Here is a 23,767-nt window from a genome sequence, read left to right as displayed (position 1 = left end):
AACACGCTCAGCCCTTGTTTTCCCCCCATCAGGATTTGTCCTTCCCAAAGCTTGGGCGGATGGAGGAGGAGGCTGCGAGGAAGAGGAAGATGCCTTGGTCCCCCCAGGCAGGTGAGGAGGAAGTCAGTGTCCCTTTGGGCGGGTGTTGTGCTGGCTCTGTCAGCCGAGTATGGCCCCGGCTGCAGGACAACCCCGCTGGCGCCGCCGTCCTGCCGGGGCCGGAGTTGGGGGGATGTCCTTGGCCTTCCCTGTGGGCCGGAGGCCAATCCCCTGCCTGTCCTTGTTGCTTCCTGCCCCAGGCCCCGAGGTGAGGACAGAGAGCCCGGAGGACAAATCCCCCCGTGAGACCCTGGTGGGAGAGGCCGTTTTGAAGGGCTCCCCGGCGCAGGAAGGCAGCGGGGAGGAAAAGGGCCGGAGATCCCCCCGCAGGAGGGGCTCCAAAGCCATCCCAGGGTGCTCTGAGGAGGAAAGAGCCAGCCTGTGCCGGGAAGGCGGCCGGAGCTTGAGGGGGAGCTCTGAGCTGGTGGTCCCTGAGCAGCCTTCCAGCAGGGAGAAACCCTTCAGGTGCTTGGAATGTGGGAAGGGCTTCAGGAAGAGCACCGACCTCCTCTGCCATCAGCGCATCCACACTGGGGAACGTCCATACACTTGTGGGGAATGTGGGCAGAGCTTCAATGACAGCTCCCACCTGATCCGACACCAGCGCATCCACAGTGGGGAACGTCCCTACACATGTGGGGAATGTGGGAAGAGTTTCAGGGACAGCTCCACTCTCACCCGACACCAGCGCATCCACACTGGGGAACAGCCATACCCATGTCAGGAATGTGGGAAGAGTTTCAGGGACAGCTCCCACCTGATGCAACACCAGCACATCCACACTGGGGAACGGCCATACCCATGTCAGGAATGTGGGAAGAGTTTCAGGGTCAGTTCTGACCTGATCCAACACCAGCACATCCACACTGGAAAATGGCCTTACACATGTGGGGAATGTGGGAAGGGCTTCAGTTACAGCTCCATACTCCGCAAACACCAGCTCATCCACACTGGGGAACGACCTTACAAGTGCTTGGAATGTGGGAAGGGGTTTCAGACCAGCTTCAGTCTCCTCGTGCACCATCGGACGCACACGGATGAGAGGCCCTTCCGCTGCACCGACTGCGGGAAGGGCTTCAAGCACAACTCCACCCTCGTCGCCCACCGGCGCATCCACACCGGAGAGAGGCCCTACAAGTGTGGGGAGTGTGGGAAGAGCTTCACCTGGAGCTCTGCCTTGACCAAACACCAACGGACCCACCAGTAAGGGAAGCCCTACCAGTGCCCCGACTGCAGGAAGAGCTTCAGCCGCTGCTTCCACCCCGAATGAAGCCCCTGATGGGGAGGCAACCCCTGGAGTCCAGTGACTGTCACTCCATCCCTTTTGACCGCAAAGGGCCAGTCCCCTTTCACAGGGGCAGCTTCTTCCAACAGAACCCTTTTGGGGGTGTGTGTGGAGATTCCTGCCTTGGCTGGGGACCCCCCCCAGGGTCAGTCCTGGAGGTTGAGAGCAGAGATCTCCTCCCGAGTGTTGGTCTGGGGGAGTTCCATCCATCTCTAATTAAGAATTGCTTTTGTGGCAGCTTGAGTAGAATTGCTTCAACAATTGCTTTAGTGTAGAGCACTGTCCTACCTTATCCTGTACTCCTGGTAGTCTTAGTGTTTGTACTGTGCAGTAAATAATTCTGATGAAGATCTTTTGTCTGATCATTTGTAACTATAACTAACTCATTTCTATCAATAGATCTGTTTTGCCATTATTAAAATCTGGGCGACAAAAGTGTTTCAGTCACACCTCTGTAATTCCTCTAAATTGCAACTGTTGGCATAATGCAAGTGAGATTGGATACAGCACCCCCAGCACCCCCCAGGAAGTTGGGAGCTCAGGGGGGCCACCACACTTTCCATGCACCCCTGTGTCCAAAGACCTCAATGGGACTGTTGAACCCACCAGACTATCCCCCTTTTCCACCCTTCTCCCTGTAACTCCCACTTTCCCATTTTTCCCTCAATCCCCATTTCCCCCCCCCCCCAACAGTTTAGGGGTCCCAACCGCCACTTTTTACCCCCTCTGTGGGCACTGAAGGAGAAAATGAGGCTGCACACACAGAGTTCCATTTCAGGACTTGTCCACCCATCTTTCCAGCATCCCCCTTTCATTGGGGTTCCTTTGGAAACAGTGCCTGGGCTTTGTCTTTTAGTCCACTGGAATTCCCAGCATGGCCCCAAAGCAGTGCCCTGATCCCACACATTCCCCTCCCCTCATGTGCTGGCTGTGTTCAGCCACCAGAGAAAAACACAGGCTGCCATGCAGAGCGTTCCAAGTGGTTTCCACTTTGGCAAACAGCCCTCTCTGGGTGGAAAACACCAGTCAAGGCCAAAACACTCCTTTTGGATCCTGATTAACTGAATGCAGCTGCTGCTGCCTTAACTTGTTCCCACAGAAATTATCAGGGTTCCTTTGCTTCCAGGAGACCCCACATGTCCCAATGGCCCCTGGATTCCATGAGCTTCCACAGTCTCCAAAGGTTCCTTTAGTTCCACGAGGCCCTGCAGTCCCAAAATGCCCTTTGGATTCTCGGAGATTTCCCACTGTCCCAGGGTCCCTTGTGCTTCAGAAGGAGCTGCAGTGGGACAGTGGCCCCTTGGTTCCATGAGCTCTGCAGTGTTCCAGGAATCCTTGGGTTCCAGGAGAGCCTGCAGTTTCACAAGGAGCACTTGAATGCAGGAGGTTCTGCAGGGTCCCAATGGCCCCTGGATTCTGGGAGGTTCAGAAATATCTCCGGGCTCCCTTGGTTCCAGGAGGACACACATGTCACCAGGAACCCTTGGTTCCAGGAGGCTCGACAATGTCCCGGAATTCCTTTGATTTCATGAGGCCCTGGATTGTCCCAATGGACTCCTGATTCCATCAGCCCCCTCAATGTCACAATGGTCCCTTGGTTCCATGAGTTTCTGCAGCATCCCAGGGTTCCTTTTGTTCCATGGGGAGCTGCAGTGTCACAATGGGCCCTGAATTCCCAGAGTTTTCCCAGGGTGACAGTGCTGCCTTGATTCCATGAGATTGCCCAGTGTCCCCGGGCTCCTTTGGCTCCAGAAGGCCCTGCAGTGTCCCAATGGTCCTTGGTTCCATGAGGTTCCACCATGTCCTTGCTGGAACATGCGTGGCTGTAATGCTGCCCCACCTGCAGAGCTGCCTCCAGCTCTGGGCTCCAGCACAGGAAGGACATGGACCTGCTGGAGCGAGTGCAGAGGGGAGCAGCAAGAGGATCAGAGGGATGGAGCAGCTCTGCTGTGAGGAAAGGCTGAGAGAATTGGGATTGTTGAGGCTGGAGAAGAGAAGGCTCAGGGGTGACCTAATTGTGGCCTTCTGGTGCCTGAAGGGAGCCAACAGGAAAGATGGAGAGAGACTTTGGATAAGGGCCTGGAGTGACAGGACAAGGGGCAGTGGCTTCACACGGATAGAGGGAAGGGTTGGAGGAGATAGGATGAAGGAATTCTTTCCTCTGAGGGTGCTGAGATGCTCTTGAAGGCCCCTCCCAAGGCAAAGCATTCCATGATTGTGGGACTGGTGGGTGAGGTGGTGGTTGGAGCCGTCTGGGGCACAGGGACCCAAAATGAGGGAGTTTTCCATTGTGGGGGAAGGAAGGAGGGGGCAGCAGAACTGACCCCTTGGACACCTGGCAGGCAGGCTTTGGCTGGAAGCTGGTGATGGGGAGCTGAGTGAAGCCCCCACAATGCAGGAGGAAATGGTCAGTGACCTGCTCTGCCAGTGAGACCCCCCCAAGTGCCTGGGCCCACATGGGATGCACCCAAGAGTCCTGAGGGAGCTGGAGAAAGAGCTGGCCAAGCCACTCTCACTCATTCCCCAGCAGTGCTGCACAACTGCACAAGTCCCAGCTGACTGGCAACAAGCACATGGGATGCCCATCCCCAGGAAGGGCCAAAAAAAGCATCTGGGGAACTCCTGGCCTGTCCCATTGACCTCAGGACCAGGGAAGTCCATGCAGCAGATCCTCCTCAGTGCCATCCCATGGCAGGGCAGGACAACCAGGGGATCAGGCCCAGCCAGCGTGGGGTTGGGAAAGGCAGGTCCTGCCTGACCAACCTCATCTCCTTCTCTGACAAAGGACCCGCTCAGCAGCTGAGGGAAAGGCTGGGGATGTGTCTCTGTGGAATTCCAGAAAGCCTTTGGCACCATCTCCCTCATCATCTCCTGCACAAACTGGCTGCTCATGGCTTGCCCAGGGAACTGTTTGCTGGGTGACAAAGTGGCTGATGGCCCAGGGAGTGGTGGGGAATGGAAGGAAATCCAGTTGGGGCCAGTCACTAGTGGGGTTCCCAAGGGCTCAGGGTTGGGGCTGCTCCTGTTTAACATCGTTCTAGGTGACCTGGGCCAGGGGATCGAGTGTCCCCTCAGGAAATTCATGGACAACACCACGTTGGGTGTGAGTGTGGATGTGCTGGAGGGCAGGAAGGCTCTGCAGAGGGATCTGGACAGGCTGGATCAAGAAGGCCAAGTGTCAGGGCCTGCCCTTGGCTCCCAACAACCCCCTGGAATGCTCCAGGCTGGGGGCAGAGGGGCTGGAGAGCTGCTCAGCAGGAAGGGACTTGGGGGTGCTGCTTGACAGGGGCTGGATATGAGGCAGAGTGTGCCCAGGGGGGCAAGAAGGCCAAGAGCATCGTGGCCTTTGTGGAGAAGAGTGTGGCCAGCAGGAGCAGAGAACTGATTGCCCCTCTGTGCTGGCACTGGGGAGGCCCCACCTGGAGTGCTGTGTCCAGTTGTGGCCCCTCAGTGCCAAAAGGCCCTTGAGGGGCTGGAGCGTGTCCAGAGAAGGGAACGGAGCTGGGAAGGCTCTGGAAAACATGTCTGCTGAGGGACGGCTGAGGGAACTGGGCTTGTTGAGTGTGGAGAAGGGGAGGCTCAGGGGGGACCTCATTGCTCTCTACAATGACCTGAAAGGAGGTTTTAGTGCGGCAGGGGTTGGTCTTCTCTGCCAAGGCTGTAGTGAAAGGTTGTGAGGGAATGGCCTTAAATTGCCTTGGGCAAGGTTCATATTAGATATTAAAGAAACCTTTTTCCCCTGAGAGAGTGTTCAGGCATTGGAACAAGTAGCCCAGGGAGGTGGTGGAGTCTCTGGAAGTGTTCAGGTGTGTGGTGGGTTGACCTTGGCTGGACACCAGGTGCCCTCCCAGCCGCTCTATCACTCCACTTTCCAGCAGGACAGGGGAGAGAGTAAGGTGGAACAAAAAACAACTGGTGGGTTGAGATAAGGCAGTTTATTTAAAGCAAAAGACAGCAGGGTTTGTTCTCTGCTTCCCATGAGCAGCCATGGTCGGCCACTCCCGAGGAGCAGGGCTTGGGTCCGCGGGACGGTTCCTCAGCAGGCAGCCATCAGACAATGAATGCCCCCTCCTGCTCCCTGCCTCAGCTTTTAGAGCTGAGCTGACCTCCCATGGGCTGCAATGTCCCTTGGCTCAGTTGGGCTCAGCTGGCCTACTTGGGTCCCCTGCCAGGCTCTTGCCCTCAGCTAAGGAAGGAATGTCCCAGTGTTGGTGCTGTGCTCAGCAGGGGCCAAAACACTGGGGTGTTCTCAACCCCCTTCCAGCTGCCAATGCCAAGCCCAGCCCTGGGAGGGCTGCTGTGGGGAACTGAACTGCAGCTCAGCCAGACCCAACCCAAATATCTATGGCACATATTCTATAGAATCCATCCTTAGGTGTTGTATGATAGATCTGTAAGATATTACAAATAATAAGCAATAATAAGGCAAGTGTCCTCCTTAGGGACACACCCACACAGCCCCCAAACTCCTGCCTGGGTTTGTTCCCTGGGGGTCTCTGCAGCAGCAAGCACAGCCCCACACTGACTGCTCTGGGCTGTGCAGGCATTTGTGGTTCTGCCTGTCTCACACACCCCCCCAACCTTGGGATGGATCTGGATGTGACTGGATGTGATGTCGCAGGGCGAATGTGATGTCACAGGGGAGCTGTGATGTTATGGGGAGGTGTGATGTCATAGGGGAGATGTGATATCACAGGAAGGATGTGATGTCACAGGGAGGATGTGATGTCACAGGGGGGACATGACATCACATGGGAGGATGTGACATCACAGGGGAGGTGTGATGTAACATGATGGTTGTGATGTCATAGGGAGATGTGATGTCATAGGGAAGCTGTGATGTCATGGGGAGGACATGATGTCACACGGTTGATATGAGATCACATAAAATGTGTGATGTCATATGATGGATGTGACATCATAGAGGTGATGTGATGTCACAGAAAGGGGGCTATGTGATAGGGGATATGTGATGTCATATTATGGTTGTGACATCATATGGGAGATGTGATGCCCAACAAGGATGTGATGTCACAGGGGAGCTGTGATGTCCCAGGGGATGTGTGATGTCACAGGAAGGATGTGATTTCATGAGGGAGCTGTGATGTCACAGGGAAGGACGTGACATCACATGGATGATGTGATAGCACAGGAGAAGTGTGATGTCATATGGTGGATGTGACCTCATATGGGAAATGTGATATCACAGGAAGGATGTGATGACACAGAGCAGGTGTGATGTCAGAGGGATGATAGGATATCACAGGAGAGATGTGATGTCATATGATGGATTTGACGTTGTAGGGGAGATGTGATGTCAGAACAAGGATGTGATGTCACCGGGGAGATGTATTGTCATATGATGGATGTGTTGTCATAGAGGAGCAATGATGACACAACAAGGATGTGATATCACAGAGGAGATGTGATGTCAGAACAAGGATGTGATGTCACAGGGGAGGATGTGATGTCGTAGGGGAGCTGTGATGTCACAGGGATGTTATGATATCACAGAAGAGATGTGATGTCATATGATGGATGTGATGTCATAGAGGAGCCTTGATATCACAACAAGGATGTGATTTCATGGGGAGGACGTGATGTCACAGGGCAGGGAAGAATGTGACATCATTGGGGAGATGTGATGTCACAGGGAAGCTGTGATGTCAAGAGGATGATGTGATGTCACAGGGGAGGACATGATGCCACAGGGATGATATGATATCACAGGAGAGATGTGATGTCATTTGATGGATGTGACTCAGCTGTGATGTCACAGTGGAGGTGTGATGTCATAGGGGAGATGTGATCTCACGGGCAGGATGTGATGTCAAATTATGGTTGTGACGTCATAGAGGAGGATGTGATGTCACAGAGTAGCTGTGATGTCACAGAGTAGCTGTGATGTCATGGAGAGTATGTGATGTCAAGTGCACGGGGTCAGCCACGGGACCTTTGCTTTTCCCTGCATGGAGGGTTTGTCGCCGGGCGCACATGGACTGGGAGAACTTTGCCTGCCGGAGCCGCTCTCCCTGCACCGCCAGGAAGAGCAGGGACCGCATCGCCCCGGCCGCAGCGGCGCAGAGGCTGCTCGGGAGGTGACAGTGTGCTAGAGGGAGCTGCTCACTCGCTGTCCTCACTGCCTGCACAGCGCAGGGCTGGGGGGAATTGAGCCAGGCAGGAAAAGGGAATGGCGGCCATCGCACGGTGCTGAAATGACACGGGAAGAATGTAAGAATGCAGGTTCTGAAGCATTTACTACAGTGACACTTTTTTAAAATATATAAAGAAACGATGAATTGGGTGTTAAGTTGGACTTTTCTTGTTTTTTGTTTTTTTTTTGGGGGGGGGAGGGAATATGCTTTGTCCCCTCCAGCCCCCTCAAAGGAGCTTTCTTGAATGTACCTTCTTACAGCTGATTTGAAGGATTAGTTTAGACAAGCCTCTTAGAGTAGATGCATTTCAGTGAAATTGGGGCACATGTCTTTTTGGCTCTGGTGCAAGATTAAAACTAATTTTTTTCTTCCCCTTTGGCTCAATTAAAAGCCATCTTAAAACACTCCCAGTATATTGTGTGAGTGCAGGGCTTGAGGTGTGTGGGATTGAATGGACACAGAGAAAGAACCAGCATTCAGAAACATATCTGCTTCTCTGTCTCAATTAATAAACCTCAGAGTTTGACGCATTAATTATATCCATAGCAATTGTGATTTGACTATATATTGTGACAGGCATATGCACATGTGAGCATAAGAACATACAAAATAAGTGTTGTAGTTTCTGCAGTTCTTGTGTTATGGGTGAGGGAAGAGAGGATTTGAGCTAAAAATTGTCTGAACATTTTGAGAGTGCAGAGACATCTGTCTGACCATCACTAGGTATGCTTTGATTTTAAGGCAGAGCATGTTAAAGAATGCAATAACTTAAAGCCAGCTGCAGTCTTTAATTTTTGCTCTTTCAGCAATAACAATGGCACTAATAATTACTAATATTTAATGAGCTAACAGATGCAATAAATCTATCTACTCATTTTGACATATGTGTCAGTTTAATAATTTTAAATGAATCAGTTCATTTATAACAAGAAATCTCCCTCAACCTCTGATTAAAATGTAAAGTTAACTAAAGGATTATAGAGGGGACTTAATTTTACTGACTGTTTTAACAGTTGTCACAGCTGTTGGAAGAAGGAAAGGCAATTGAAACACTCCAAAAAAGGGGGGGGAGAGCGGGAGTAGTTTAATAAGTGTAAACATGGTCTCTGAATGCCAAACATAGAAAATTGAGCAGATCTGTAACTCCAGAAAGATGCTGCACACTATGTACTTTTGTCTTTTGTGGCTCACTGTGTTTCATTCATTTGAACACTGAGCAGTTTCCCTACTTTCTCCATTTAAAAATGTGCAGCAGCATTTAAATGTGGAACAGATTCAGCTGTTCATGTGCCTGGAGTTTCATCTTAGAATGCAGCTGATAGAATACTCAGCTGACAGGAAATAAAGGCTGTGTAGAATGGCTGTAACATTTCAGAAGTGGACACAGGTGTCCCATCCTGTGAGTGCTTCAGTGCAGTGATGGTTGGTGCACATATTTTATGTTTTTCTAACGGTTCTCATGTTGTGATGTGGGAATGGTGTGTGGAGTTCCCCTGCGAGTCTGTCTGGGTTATGTCTGTGTAGGGATGAACAGGAGTGTGTGTGTAGATTCCCATGCCTGTGTGTTTGTGTGTGTGCAGGGGGATTCTGTGCTGAACTCATTGAGCTACGAGGTGCACAAAGGACCCCCTTGCTTTCTAAATTCCTTCTCAGAGAGGAGCCTGGGGGTGGCTGGATCCAATCTCAGACTCAGATTTTGGTTTCAGCTGAAGGAATTATACAGGTGTGATTCAATCACTTTGTCCTGCAGGTTTTAGTGATGGCAAATCAGAAATATATCTATAAAAGCAATGATTTATTATGACAAATGAACAAAAAATTGATCAGAAAAGTGAACAGATGAAAGACCTTAAACAGAATTATTTACTTCAAATTATAAAAGCCAAAAACCCCTAGTAGTATAGTGTAAGATAAGACAGTGGAGTCTATCAAAGTAACTCTATTAAAGCAATTGGATCAAAGCCAGCAAAAAGAAACAATCCTGAAGCAGACATTGAGGTAACTCATCCCACAACAACAGGGGGTAATTCTTTTTTCTTCCACCCAACCCCTGGGCAGTGACCATGAAGAGCTGTCCCTGCTTCATGGCAGAAGCTCCACACACTTCAAGAAGTCTGTGGAAGAATCTGCCACATGACAGTTGGACAGGGTTTTTATAGTTATCAAGGGTTTGACTGCTGGACATATTTGCAGGCCAGGGAGCAGCTTATCTGTCAAATCCTGCTTCAGAAAGCAGGATGTGTGTTTGAAGTTTCATGAAGCATTTTGGGGTTAGCATAATTCAACATTAAAAACATCACCTTGACACCAGCAGTCACTCACCACAGAGAGCTTGCATTGCTTGCATTCTGACCAGTTTTTAGGTATTATCAGAGCAGAGCATCCTGCCAGAAATGGCTCCTTGATTCTATGAGGTTGCAAAAACTGTAAGAGTTCCTTTGGTTCCATGAGACCTCTCAGTGTCACAATGGACCCTTGGTTCCATGAGGTTCTTGAGTGTCACAATGGCCCTGATGATTTGAGTTTCCACTATGTCCCAGGATTCCTTTGGTTCCTTGAGGCCTCTCAGTGTCACAATGGCCCCTTGATTCCAGGATGTTCCAAAATATCCCAGGGTTCCCTTGGCTCCAAGAGGCTCCCCAGTGTCCCACCGGCCCCTGGATTCCAGCAGGCCCTGCAGTGTCCCAATGGCCACTCGGTTCCACGAGCCACAGCGGCTGCCGCCGGCGTCTGTGCCCGGAGCCGCCGCTCCCACGGGGCTGCCGCACTCACCGCCGGGGTTGCCGCTCGCGCAGCCGCCGCTCTGCCCCGGCTGCACCGGGACCCGGCACCGCCTCGGGCCTGCGCTGCCGCCTCAGCGGCCACAGGGACACAGGGATGGGGGACCTTTGCTCTGACACTGATGGGGCCTGCCTTTGTTCTGCTGGGCTCTGGGCTTTAGGGAAATTGCTGTTCATGTTCATGCTCCACTGGAACAGCTCCTGAATTCCAAAGGTTTCCTAATCCAGGGGAGGGGTTTCTATGGCATCGGAGGTGCCGCCCCTGGGGACACATTGTCAATAAACCATCCAGCTGACTGGGATGGGTGTAAGAGCTGGGGAACACAGGATAATCAGTCATCCCATGAAAACCCTGGAATATTCCCTGACTGAATCGTAACCCAAATGGAACAGTTTGGATACAATTCCCAAATATTTGGGAAACTCCAGTCATTCCTGACACCAGGATGGAAATTCAGCAGATAACTAAAGCCAGTCCCTTGGGAGCCCACAACCAGCAGGGCTGAGGGAGGCCCTGGCAGCTCCCCAGCACCTCCCTCTCAGTGGGACACCTCTGGCAGCCTCTCCCAGCTCGGGAACCCTCCAGTTTGTGACACTCCAAAGACCGTCCCTGATGCCCAGGACAATTCTGATCCCCCTCCACAAACACTCCTCCAGCTGTGACCCTGGTCTGTTGGGAAACACAAAGGGATTTGTGGGAGTGTTTCCCTGACAACAAGGAGAATTTGGGAGAGGGACCTTTCCACACCCAGCTCTTGATGTGTCCACACATCTCTGCCTGGGTGTGGGTGTGAATTGACTGTGGTGGGAATGTTGTTATTGGGAATCTATAATTCAGTCACTGTTAAAATTGTAGCAAATGCTATTGAATCACTTTACAACTGTTCAACTGGTGAATGATTAAGCACTATTAATGTCTTTTGCCCTCTTGTCTTTGGATCAAAATCCTTTGTGCCCTGACCCTCTTGCTTCCCAAGGCTCTGTGTAAATCATTCCCTTTCATCAAAAAATATATTTTTCGTGACTTCCACTTTAAAATCTTCCTCCTTAGCTAAACTACATAACAACTCTAATTAGTTGCTGATGTCTTGAAGACTTGAAGACAAATAAATAAAGAAAAATAATTTGTTTTTCAGTGTTTTAATGGGTCCCACAGTGTGTTTGGAGTTGCATCAGCTGTCAGTCCAAGATGGGCCATGTCAGAACTGGTGAGGTTGGGGGGTGAGGAGCAAGGTTGATCATCCAGGGTCAGTGTGGATCTCCTGAGGAGACACTCAGCATCAAGATCACTTGCAGAACACCTCTATTACCTCTCCTCTAGACTAAAAAATATCCATAATTAAATTAAAACAAAAAAAAAAGTACAAACTTCGAAGACTTGTTTTGAAATTGCCTTGAAGACAATTAAAGAAAGACAAAGAGATCCTGAGGGATTTCTGCATTTTAATGAGCCCCATGGTGTGTTTGCAGCCCAGCCCATGATCCTGAGGTACTGAGAGAAGATTGAAGCAGCTGCTGAAGAAGTCAGAAGCCAAAGTCCAAGTGCCCTGAAGCATTGCTGGGCCCCACTGAGGGCAGGTACTGCCAAAGCCTCCCCAGGGACTCCTTGGAGCAGCTCCTTGGAGGCCAGGAGTGCAGGCAGACAAAGGCTCTGGGCAGGCCCCTGCAATGCTGAGCAAAGCCTGCCTTGGGTTTGTGGAGCACAAAGGCCAAGGCCTGAGCCCCAGGCCCTGGCCCAGCAGATCCTGTCCCTCCCGGCTGGCTCAGGGCTGTTTGGGGGGCACTGGGATGGGAGGGGGAGGAACAACAAAGGCCAAAACTGGGCAACCCCTGCCAGACTCCTGAGGGAGGGGCGAGGCAGAACCCAAGGGCAGAACCTGCCAGGAAAGTGGCTTGTGGTGGCCTGAGTGGCAGAGGCAGCTGCCAGAGGCAAGGGGACAAAGGCCTGGGTGCCTTTGGGCCTTGCAGCCCTGCCAGAGCCCTTGGCCATCTCTCCTGCAGGCTGTCCTGCCCTGGCCCTGCTGCTGCTCTGGCCTTGCAGGCTGCACACACCCCTCCTGCTTTCCCACCCCCTCCCAGCAGCATTTCTAGACCCTCCCTGATGGCTCTGCACCAGCTCTGGCTGTTCCCTGGAACACAAAGCCATGGGCTGATCCTGACTCCCTCTGGGTGACCTCTTGCAGCACAAGGGTCCTCATTGAGTGACATTTCTTTTTCCTCACCTTCAGTCTCAACCTTCAATGCTACTCTTTGTGGAGATTTCATTCTATTTCCAATATGGAGAAAAGCTCCAACCTGTCAGATCTCCTCTAGACCCTCTCCTGTTCTTCCTCATTCCTCCAGAATGGGGAACCTCACAGACAGACAGACCAGTCCAGATGTGGTGACCCCAGGGCTGAGTCCAGGGGGGTGACAACTCCCTTGTCTGGGTGCCCACACTCCCCCCAAGGCAGCCCCATGTGCAGTTGGCCTTAAATCAAGGGGCCATTCTGATTCTTTGTAACATCACGGAATCAAGTGGCACCGTGACACTGCAGGGCCTCATGGAACCAAAGGAATGCAGGGACACTGTGGAATCTCATGGAACCAAGGGGCCATTGTGACAAGGGCCCATTCCATGACTCTTTGGAACAAAAGGAACCCTGAGACATCTCAGAACCTCATGGAACCAAGGGGCCACTGTGCCTCCCCAGAACTCCATGGAATCAAGCAGAGCCGCTGCCTCCCCCCCGCCGCCGCACGGACCGGAGTCGCCGGCTCTGCCCCGCTTGGACACCTCTGGAGTCAGCGTGTTCTTGGGCAGCACAACTTAGCTCAGACCAGAGAGTTTCCCAGATTTTGCTTTGCCCCCTCTCTCCTCTGGTTTAATTTTTGTTCTTTGTTCATTCAGGGGGAAAAGGGAGAAGGGAGGCATGTGTTGATCCCTGTTTTTATCTGTTTACAAAAGGGAATTGGGGCAGGAGTGTGACAGGAGGCAATTTCTCTCTCCGCTGAAGCTTTGAACTGTTCTGTTGGCATTGCTGTTTTTGCTGCTCTATTTCTTGTCAGTAAACTCTTATTTTTTCACTTATATCTCCTTGTATTTTGTCTCCTGTCCTAGTTAGGACAACTGAGACCAGTTCATCATGGCATGGGTGTAACCCAAAACTGTGTATTCTATAGCCTTCCATGCCATTTCCCAGAAACTGTTGTCAATAGACTATTCGCACCCTCTGCCCATAGAGCCTGACTCCTCAGGCTACAAACTAGGTGTTAAGAGGCCTGTGAGATAGGAGGATGCTCTTGTCCTCACACCCTTTGTGGAACTCCCCACCCTGAGGGAAGCACTGAGCATTTCTGCCTGAACTGCAGGATATATAATCTTGGAGTCTTAGAACATTTTTCAACCACTCTGTGGGATCCAGAGAAACTCTGCAACAGCTCTTCCCCCAGCATCTCACTGCAATCACCACTTTGACCAGACTGCAACAGCTCTTCCCCCAGCATCTCATTGCAATCACCACTTTGACCAGACTGCAACAGCTCTTCCCCCAGCATCTCACTGCAATCACCACTTTTGACCAGACTGCAACCGCTCTCCCACCAGCAGGTTCTTCCCCTCTCCCTTTACTTTGGACTCAAGCGGGGCCCAAGGAACACCACGTTGTTCATTCCCCAGGGTACTGGGTTATACATTTGGGTTTTGTGGGTTAAGACCAATTGTTTGTTTGTATGATTGTACTTACTGTATTATTTTAGTAAATTGTTATTCTGACTTATAATCTCTCCTTTGAGTTGAGTTCATTTCCCCTGCTGGTTAACTCTTAAACCAGCACAGTGTCTAAGGCAGAGGCCAACCCAACTGGAAAGAGCCTTTCAAGGGTGACTCAGATGTAACTAAATTACCTTTTTGAGAGATGGGGAAAGCTGATGTCAGGAATTAAATTTCCTTATTTTAGGCTTATTAAAAATATAATAATATATAAATATTAAAATTATTTTAATGGTCTTATTTATGGGGTTTTCACTGTTCTCATGTTAGTACTTCTGAGTGTTTGAGTGTGACAATAATGGACAGCTTTGTGGTGTTTTTTTTTTTTTATTTTTCATGTTTTGATACTTTGGTCAAGGCATTAACATTAAAAATCATTCAAAATTTTAATTCATCTTCAAACACTGAAATAGATTTGAAATGAGGTTAATGAGAACAGTGGGGGGAAAACAAAAACAAGCCCAAAACCAAAACAACCCCAAAAACTGTTTATTTTTCCATTGTATTTTAAACAAGGAAGTCTGTAGAGCAGCAGAAACAGGACACGTGGGCAGGTGTGAAAGTCAGACTGGGGCTTGTTGCACTGGTTCCAGTGCTCTTTGCTTCAGTGTAACTGGTCATTTTGAGATGAGACTGGGGAAACTGGGCTGCCAGGGCAGAGACCACTGGCTGGCCCCACTGGTTTTTGCTGGGCAGTGGGTAATTTGTGCCTCACTTGTCAGAATCAGCCCACGGTTATCAGGGAATAGGGTAGTGGTGAATTTGGCTTTCAGACTAAAATGAGGTTAAACTTACACATATTCAAAAGAATAAATTGATGTTGGAGGGCAGATACTCAAAATCCTGAAGACCTTTTGAAAACTTTTTTGCGTATCAGTTCTACGGCCGAAGCTCTTCCCGCAGTCGGGCACTCACAGGGCTTCCCTTACTGGTGGGTCCGTTGGTGTGAGGTCAAGGCAGAGCTCTGGGCGAAGCTCTTCCCACACTCCCCACACTTGTAGGGCCTCTCTCCAGTGTGGATGCGCTGGTGGGTGATGAGGTTGGAGTTCCGCTTGAAGCCCTTCCCGCAGTCGGTGCAGCAGAAGGGCCTCTCATCCGTGTGCGTCCGCTCATGCAGGAGGAGATGTGAGCTGGTGTGAAACCTCTTCCCACATTCCAAGCACTTGTAGGGCCGTTCCCCAGTGTGGACGCGCTGGTGGGTGTGGAGGTTGGAGCTCTGGCTGAAGCTCTTCCCACATTCCCAACATGTGTAGGGCCGTTCCCCAGTGTGGATGTGCTGGTGTTTGCGGAGGCTGGAGTTGTCACTGAAGCTCTTCCCACATTCTGAACACTTGTAGGGCTGTTCCCCAGTGTGGATGCGCTGGTGGGTGAGGAGGTGGGAGTTGTCCCTGAAGTTCTTCCCACATTCCACACACGTGTAGGGCCGTTCCCCAGTGTGGATGTGCCTGTGCCGGATCAGGTGGAAGCTCTGCCTGAAGCTCTTCCCACATTCCCCACACCTGTACGGATGTTCCCCAGCGTGGATGCGCTGGTGGCTGAGGAGGCTGGAGCTGTCCCTGAAACTCTTTCCACATTCCCCACACCTGTAGGGCCGTTCCCCTGTGTGGATCTGCTGGTGCCGGATCAGGTAGGCGCTCTTCCTGAAGCTCTTCCCACATTCCAAACACCTGAAGAGCTTCTCCCTGCTGGGAGGCTGCTCAGGGACCACCAGCTCAGAGCTCCCCCTCAACCTCCGGCCGCCTTCCCGGCACAGGCTGGCTCTTTCCTCCTCAGAGCACCCTGGGATGGCTTTGGAGCCCCTCCTGCGGGGGAATCTCCGGCCCTTTTCCTCCCCGCTGCCTTCCTGCGCCGGGGAGCCCTTCAAAACGGCCTCTCCCACCAGGGGCTCACGGGGGGATTTGTCCTCCGGGCTCTCCGTCCTCACCTCGGGGCCTGGGGCAGGAAGCAAGAAGGACAGGCAGGGGATTTGCCTCCGGCCCACAGGGAAGGCCAAGGACATCCCCCCAACTCCGGCCCCGGCAGGACGGCGGCGCCAGCGGGGTTGTCCTGCAGCCGGGGCCATGCTCGGCTGACAGAGCCAGCACAACACCCGCCCAAAGGGACACTGACTTCCTCCTCACCTGCCTGGGGGGACCAAGGCATCTTCCTCTTCCTCGCAGCCTCCTCCTCCATCCGCCCAAGCTTTGGGAAGGACAAATCCTGATGGGGGGGAAACAAGGGCTGAGCGCGTTGGCTTGGGGGTTCCTCCTGCCCAAGTCCATCTCTAGAACTCACCGGGCATCCTGTGACCATAAAAACCTCCAAAACACTAAGATTCAGCTCAGAAAAACCCAAACCACTGACATTCAGGCAAAAAACTTTCAGAAATAGCAAGAAGACCCTTAGTCCCTCAAACTGCAAAAAGTTGAATTCAGCTAAAAATTACTCTAAAATATCAAGATTCAGCAAAAATCTCTTGCAGGAGTTCCCCCTGTCTGGTCTCTCCCCTCTGGGGTTCAGAGGGTCTCCCCTGTCTGGGAAGCTGGGGGTCCCACTGAGGGATGCTGGGAGTGTTGGGGGTCCCAAGGAGTCCTTCTCTTGTGACTCTCGCCTTCAGGGTGCCACGTTCCCAGACATTCCTCCTCTCCAGGTTCTCCACTCTGTTGTCTCGTGGATCCCAGAGGTCCCCACTGTCCAGGCTTCCCCTTCTCCACTCCCCAGTTTCAGGCTCCTGGGTCGCTTCTCTCGCCCCTTTCCCATCGTGGTCGCTCCGCTCACCTGACAGCGGCAGGAAGGGCAGGGACAGGGGCGGAGCAGCAACAGTAGGAAAACAAGCACCTCCCCCCTCATCCCGCGGGTACCCGGGAAGGAGGAACTCGTCCCAAATATCTTGGGGAGAGTGCGGGTGGTCGTGACATACTCGGGCAGTCAGCACAGATTTCCCTGCAAAGTCTGCAGTGAGTCAAGCTCTGGAGAGGAGATTGTGCCCCATGGATGGGATTGCAGAGGCTCCCTCAGGTCCCCAGCAGGAATCAGCAACCAGGAATAGACACAAAAGGCCCCCCTGAAGATTTCGGGGAGAGTGTCCTGTAGGGAGGGGACAGTGTCACCCCATCAGGGCAGGGCTGGCAAGTGGGAGGCTGCTCCAGGGCTCTGCAAGAGGCCTCGTGCTCTGCTCGGCCCCAGCACTGGCTGGTACCAACACCCCCGGCTGCCCCCGGCCCTGGGCAGCTCTGCTGCCACAGGCTGTGCCCTCACCGTGGCCCTGCAATGGCCCTGCCTGTCCCTCACCCGGGGCCCTGCCCGTGGCCCTGTCCCTTGGCTCTCTCTCTGCCAGCTCAGTGTGGGGCACACGGGCTGGGGGTCCCTCCCAAGCCCCCCGGGCAGCCGGCGTTGGCTGGGGGGATGTGAGGGCTGGGCCTGCTCAGCACAGCCCCGGCCTTGTGCCCAGAACCTCTTTCCTGACCCACACAAGACCTTCCCGGCCCCCCCAGGGCTCCCCTGCTGCTGCCTCTGCTCCTGGCCCTGCCTTTGCTGCTCCCGTGGCTGGGGCAGCGGCTGCAGGGGGGGATGGCAGCAGCTTCAGCTCCACGGCACTTCCTGGGGGGAGCTCAGCCCGGGGGGACGGGCAGGGACCTGATGGGGATGGACAGGGGCCCAGCAGGGACAGACAAGGCCTGCAGGGGAAGGCACAGGGACAACCTGGTCCCCCACACTGCCACCGCTGTCTCTGCTCCTCCTTGCAGGCTCCGTGGCCAGGCACAGTTTGTGTTCCTGGGTGCCCACCATCTCAGCACTTGGAGACGCTCAAATCAGCGCCCGCAGCGCTGCAGCAAAGCCCCAGCTCACCTGGCACACAGGGGATGGACACAGCACCTGCTCGGGGATGGGCATTCACAGCTTTGTCTTCTTCCCCACCACGGGGCTCTCCTTCCTCAGCAGCACCTCTGCCTTGCACTTATTCTCAGCCTCACCTCAGGGACAGCTCTGGGCTCACCTCCCGCCACTTCTCAGCCTCACCTCAGGGCCTGGGCTCAAGGACAGGAACCTGCAGGGAGGGGACATCAGGTGCAAGCTCAGGGCTGCCTGCTTGCACTGCCCTCTGGGCTTCTTTCTCCTTCTACAACCAGCCCACAACTCAGCCTGCTTTGCTAACACCACACATATAAACACTAACCTTGGAGATAGATATGGACAGACATCTCTATCACCCTGGGGATAGAGCCTCAAGCATGTGCTGCCATAGGAATGGCAATCACAGAATCACAGAATCAGTTGGGTTGGAAAAGACCTCCAAGATCATCAAGTCCAACCCTGGATCCAACCCCGCCGTGCTTCCCAGACCATGGCACTGAGGCCACATCCACTCTCACCTTCAACACCTCCAGGGACACTGACTCCACCCCCTCCCTGCCCAGCCCATTCCAAGGCCTGATGACTCTCTTGGCAAAAAACTGCTTCCCAATATCCAACCTAAACCTCCCCTGGCACAGCTCAAGACCCAGCCCTCTTGTCCTACTGCTGCTTCCTGGCACAACAGCCCCACCCCCACCTGGCTAGAACCTCCTGGCAGGGACTTGCAGACAGTCAGGAGGTCTCCCCTGAGCCTCCTCTTCTCCAGCCTCAACACCCCCAGCTCCCTCAGCCTCTCCTCACACCACTTGTGCTCCACTCCCTTCCCCAGCCTCGCTGCTCTTCTCTGCACCTGCTCCAGCCCCTCCAGGGCCTTCCTCAACTCAGGGGCCCAGAGCTGGACACAGCACTCCAGGGGTGGCCTCACCAGCGCTCACTCCAGCCCAACAATCACTTCCCTGCTCCTGCTGACACACTCTTCCTCACACAGGACACCATCCCTTGGCCCTCTTGGCCACCTGGTCACACTCTGCCTCCTCTTCAGCTTCCTGTCCATCCGCACTCCCAGCTCCCTTTCTGCCTGCCTGCTCTCCAGACACTCTGGCCCCAGCCCGGGGGGCTGACGGGGCTTCTTGTGCCCAAAGGGCAGGACCCGGCCCTTGGCCTGCTGGAACCTCATCCCCTTGCAATCAGCCCATGGATCCAGCTTGGCCAGGTCCCTCTGCAGAGCCCTCCTGCCTTCCAGCACGTCAACACACCCCCAGCTTGGGGTCACCTGCACATTTGCTGATGAAATGCCTGGTTCTGCAGCAGCTGCAGATGCTCAAGGGGCAGCAGGACCAAGTCAGGGACCTGGGGGGGTCTGGGGGGCTTTGGGGTGCAGGAGGGTCCTGAGGGACCTGAGAAGTGGCTTTGGGGATTGGGGGTACAGACCAGGACAGACCAGGACAAACCAATACAGACCAGTTCAGACCAGTCCAGACCAGTACCTCCTTACTGCTGCCCGGATCTCTCCTGGAGCTGGGCCTCGTTGTCCTGAGACACCTGAGCCCCCCCAGTGCCCTCCCAGTACAGTCGACTGTGATCCCTCTTTGGGGGAGGGGGGTTGGAAGGGATTTGAAGGGGGGGCTGGGAGAGATTTGAAGAGATCTGGGAGGGGGTAGATGGGGATTTGAGGGGGTTTGGGGGTCTTTGGGAGCATTTGAGATGTTAAAATGGGTTTTGGGGGCATTGGGGTATCAAAGGGATCTGTGTGTGGAAGCAAGTTAAGGAAAAATGGAGGTTAGGGGACATTTGGGGGGGTTAATGGGGCTTGGGGGGGGGAGGGGTGGGGCAGCTCCATGAACAGGTGAGTCCTGAGACCCCCCTGGTGTCCCCAAGACCCTCTTGGTGTCCCCAGTTCCCCCCTTGACACCCCAAGACTCCTCTGGTGTCTCCCATGTCCCCAGGACCTCCCCATGGCCCCAACTCTCCCCTTGACATCCCCAATTCCAGTGTCCCCAAACCCCACCCCACTGTCCCCAAACCCCATCCCTCATGTCCCCAACCCTCCATCTCACCCCAGAAGCCCCCCCTGGACCCTCTGACCACAAAAACGCCCCCACCACACTCACAGAAAGGCCAAGGGCATCTGGGGACACATTGGGGACAGTCGGGGGGCTTTGGGTGATAACTGGGGGATACTGAGACACACTGGGGGGAACCAGAGGGCACTGGGAAGGACTGGGGGGGAACTGAGGGACACTGGGAGGGCACTGGGAGGGACTGGAGGTGAACTGGGGCACACTGGGGGTCACTGGCAGAGAACTGGGGAGTTACTGGGGGACTACCAGGACACACGAGGAGACACCAGCAGGTTACTGGGCCATACTGGGGGTTACTGGGTGCTCACTGCAGGATCAGTGGGCCATAGGGGGGGCAGTGGGAGGTCACTGGGACACACTGGGTGGTTAATGAGGGGATCACTGGGAGTACATTGGGATATACTGGGGCACTGGGATCCCCTTACCTGGATGTGGTACATCTCCCCCCCCGGATTTTGGGGCGCATCCCTAGGACCCCTTGGGGCTTGGAGACGCCATGAACCCTACTGTTGGGCTTTAGGGGACCCCTCAAAATCCCCTCAACACCTCTGAAATCCCCCCCAGACCCACTGAAACCTCCTCAAGATCCTCTCAAATGCCCTCAGAGACCTCATCCCTCCCCAGCATCCCCCAAACCCTCTCAGTGACCCGCAAAACCCACCTGGGACCCCTCAAGCCCATTCAGGGACCCCTCAGGGACCCTCAAAACCCTTTGGGACACCTTAAACCCCCTAGAGACCCCAAAACTGCCTAAAAAGTTCCCGCAAAGCCCCCCAGGACCCCCAAACCTCCTCAGAGACCCCCAAAGCCCACCTGGGATCCCCCCAAACCTCCTCAGAAACCAAAACCCCCTCAGAGACCCCCAAACCCCTTCAGGTACCTTCAACCTTCCCCCTGAGTCCCTTCAGGGACCCCTCAAAATCTCCTCGGGAACCCCCGAACTCCTCCGCTAAGCCTCCACGAGATCTTCAGCACTTCCACCCACAGCCGCGCTCCCCGCAGCCCCCGAGGGGATCCCCAGACCCCGCTCTCGCCGCCCCCCCTGGCAGCACTCACAGCTCAGCGCAGCGCCCACCGCCTCCTCCTCTCTCGTTCCCACGCGGACAAAATGGCGCTCGCTCTGTGGGGTATCGACCTTGGAAAACCACGCCACAGCCAATCAGCGCGCGGCCACGGCCCCTGCCCGCCCCCTTTACGCCTCCGCTTCGCGCGGTGCATGTTGGGAGTTGTAGTCTTTGCGGCGGGGAGGATCAGACTTTTTAGTTTTTCTGTTTTCTTTTATTTTCTCCCTTTTCTTTCTTTCTTTCTTTTGTTTCTTTTTTCTTTCTTCTTCCTTTTTTCTCCTCTTTTCTTTTTTCTTTTTCTTTTTTCTCCTTTCTCCTTTTTTTCTCTTTTTTCTTTGTTCTCTTTTTTCTTTGTTCTTTTTTTTCTCATTTTTGTCCTGTTTTTTTCTTTCTTTTTTCTCTTTTTTTTCTTTTTCTCTTTTTATTTTTTCCTTGTTTTTTTTTTTACATTATTTTCTATCAGTTGTACTTTCAAGGAAGATTTATACTCAGATCAAAACAATCTCCAGGTACATATCCTGCCACAACAGATAATCTACCATTGTTCCAGGTTCCTGAGAATTTCCCAGATCACAAACACTGAGACACCAAGGGTGGAAGTGAAGCCACTTTATCCTGTCCCTTGCCACAGCCTTCAATCCACACCCAGCCCTGGATTTCTGCAAAGCCGCTGGGCAGGAGCAGGAGATGGAGCTGGTGCTCGGCGGGAGGGGCAGCAACAACAAACCCGTGTCTTTGGCACAGGGGAAGGAATTTAGTGCTTGAGGGGTTACATTCCACAGGCTCCCCTGGGGATCAGCTCATGCTGGGACAGTGAGAACAGCAAGAACATTCCTAATAAAAATGGCAGAGGGAAGGGAGCGGAGGGGGAGCAGGGGCAGGAAAAGGAAGCAGAGCGATGGAAGATGGGCTGGGGCGGTCGGGGCTGGGGGAAGGCAGGCTGGACAATGCCTTGTTTGGTCCAGCAGCTGGACCAGCTCCAGGGCAGATGTCGGGGAGCCTCTGCCACAGGGACATGGACAAACAGACGCTACAAAAGCTCTCAGAGGGGTTGGGGGCTCTGGGCGGGGCTGCGCTCTCGCCTCAAGCCAGGATATCCCAGGGCAGTGGAACAGCAATTCCTGTCAGCTCCCAGCAAAGATTATTGGGGTTTGCACTGGGCAAATATTGACGCTCCAGCTTCTTCTTCTCTTTTTAGAACTTTGAGCTTGCAGTCGGGTAGAAGGGCTGGTGGGGGAGTGGGAAGAGACCCACTGAGGGACACATCTCATCCCTCAGTTAGATGGAGCTAAACCCCTGATCTTGCTTAGGAATAGCTGCTGATGCTCAGTTGTCTTCTTTCCCTTCTGCTTTAGGGGGATATTACATTTCCCTGCAGTATTGGTGATAGAAGGGTATGTCAGCTGGAATGGTTTGGTTCTTGCAGAAAGCATGAACGCATTTTAGGGAAGGTATTTTTACATATTTTACAATAGAACTGCACCTCATTTATTAAGATATCATCTCAAAATGTTCACTCTTGCTCTGTAAAGACATGCCACAAGGACTGTAGAAAGCTTGCAGTATCCCATGAAGTACATGTGGTATTTTATCAGTGTAAATATGGATAAGATCTTCAAGATTTCTGCTGGCAATAATCCATAACTAAAGTAAATTTTCCCTTTGGTGCTGCACTAGTTTATGATTTAATTGTTACTGACATTCCACCAGTCACATTATTAGCTTCACCAAATGAAAGGGAAATAATCCTGCATTAATTAAAGAGAGCAACTGAATTCCCTCAGTCATCTTATCCTTGGCTGTCTGAGACAGTGATGCATTTAAATTTCCTTACAGAAACTTCCACAAAAAAAGAGCCTGGGGTGATAGTGAGAGATCCATATTGAAGGGTGTGCCTGAATTATCTTTAGGGAGGAGACCTTTTTTGGTGGGTGACAGGCAATGTGCCTGTGGCTCCCTTTTTCTGTCTGGGTTTTTTCCCTTTCTTTTTGTCAGAGGCTTTGGAAAAGGTGTTTTTTCAAGAGAATAATATTCATTTATAGCAATGTGAAGGGTTTCTATGCTGTACCAGTGAAGGCAGTCATCTAAATACCCATACCCATGCCCTTGAAAATAAAACAAGGAGAAAATGGGGAGTATTTGTTTGAGACCAGATAAACTGAAGGTAGTTCAGTAACATGGAAAGGCAATTGCTGTTATTTCACAGAGACATTTCTTTGTCTGCTGGAACTGAGGGGAGCAGCAAAAGCTAAAAGCCTTGCTCTGTGTCTTTGTGAACACACTGTGGGTAAGTTCAAAGGAGCAGTCAGAGATTGTGTTGTGTGAGCCTTTTTCCCTCAGATCAAAACAAGGAGTAATTAATGCTAAATCCAGCAGATGGATTTCAAGGAATAACTTGGTCCAGGTTGTCCAACTGTGTACAAAGAGGTGAGGAAAATCTGGAACTTTAGAAGGGTTAGTTTTTTACCTCATTAGCAGGATATCCAGGGGTGCACCAAGTGCCTGCCAGTGAGGAGCACGAGAGACAAATAGACAGTGACAATCTTGTTCTAATGTTAATCTCACAGGAGCACAGAATGAGGTCACATCTGAGTTATGTTTCTTTAATTAGTGATTGCGAATAAAGAGAAAATCACATAGTTGATGACACTTTAGGATTTATTTCATGCTTTTAACACTAAGGTATTTTCCCTTGACAGGGACAGGCACTGCTGAGGA

At 52.6% G+C, this 23,767-nt stretch overlaps 2 pseudogenes; one reads left to right on the top strand and one right to left on the bottom strand.

Moving 5' to 3' along the window:
* Positions 1 to 517: 517 nt before the first annotated feature.
* LOC113982685 overlaps positions 518 to 23,767 on the top strand; it is a 37,083-nt pseudogene continuing 13,833 nt past the window's right edge.
* On the bottom strand, positions 14,862 to 15,802 carry LOC114003219 (annotated as a pseudogene).

The sequence above is a fragment of the Pipra filicauda genome, unplaced genomic scaffold (genome assembly GCF_003945595.2).
Source record: "Pipra filicauda isolate LSUMZ 115617 unplaced genomic scaffold, ASM394559v2 scaffold958_size45312_pilon, whole genome shotgun sequence".
NCBI classification, from domain to species: domain Eukaryota; kingdom Metazoa; phylum Chordata; class Aves; order Passeriformes; family Pipridae; genus Pipra; species Pipra filicauda.
Note: the sequence above shows the minus strand (reverse complement) of the source record. Positions and strands in the feature narration are given on the sequence as shown.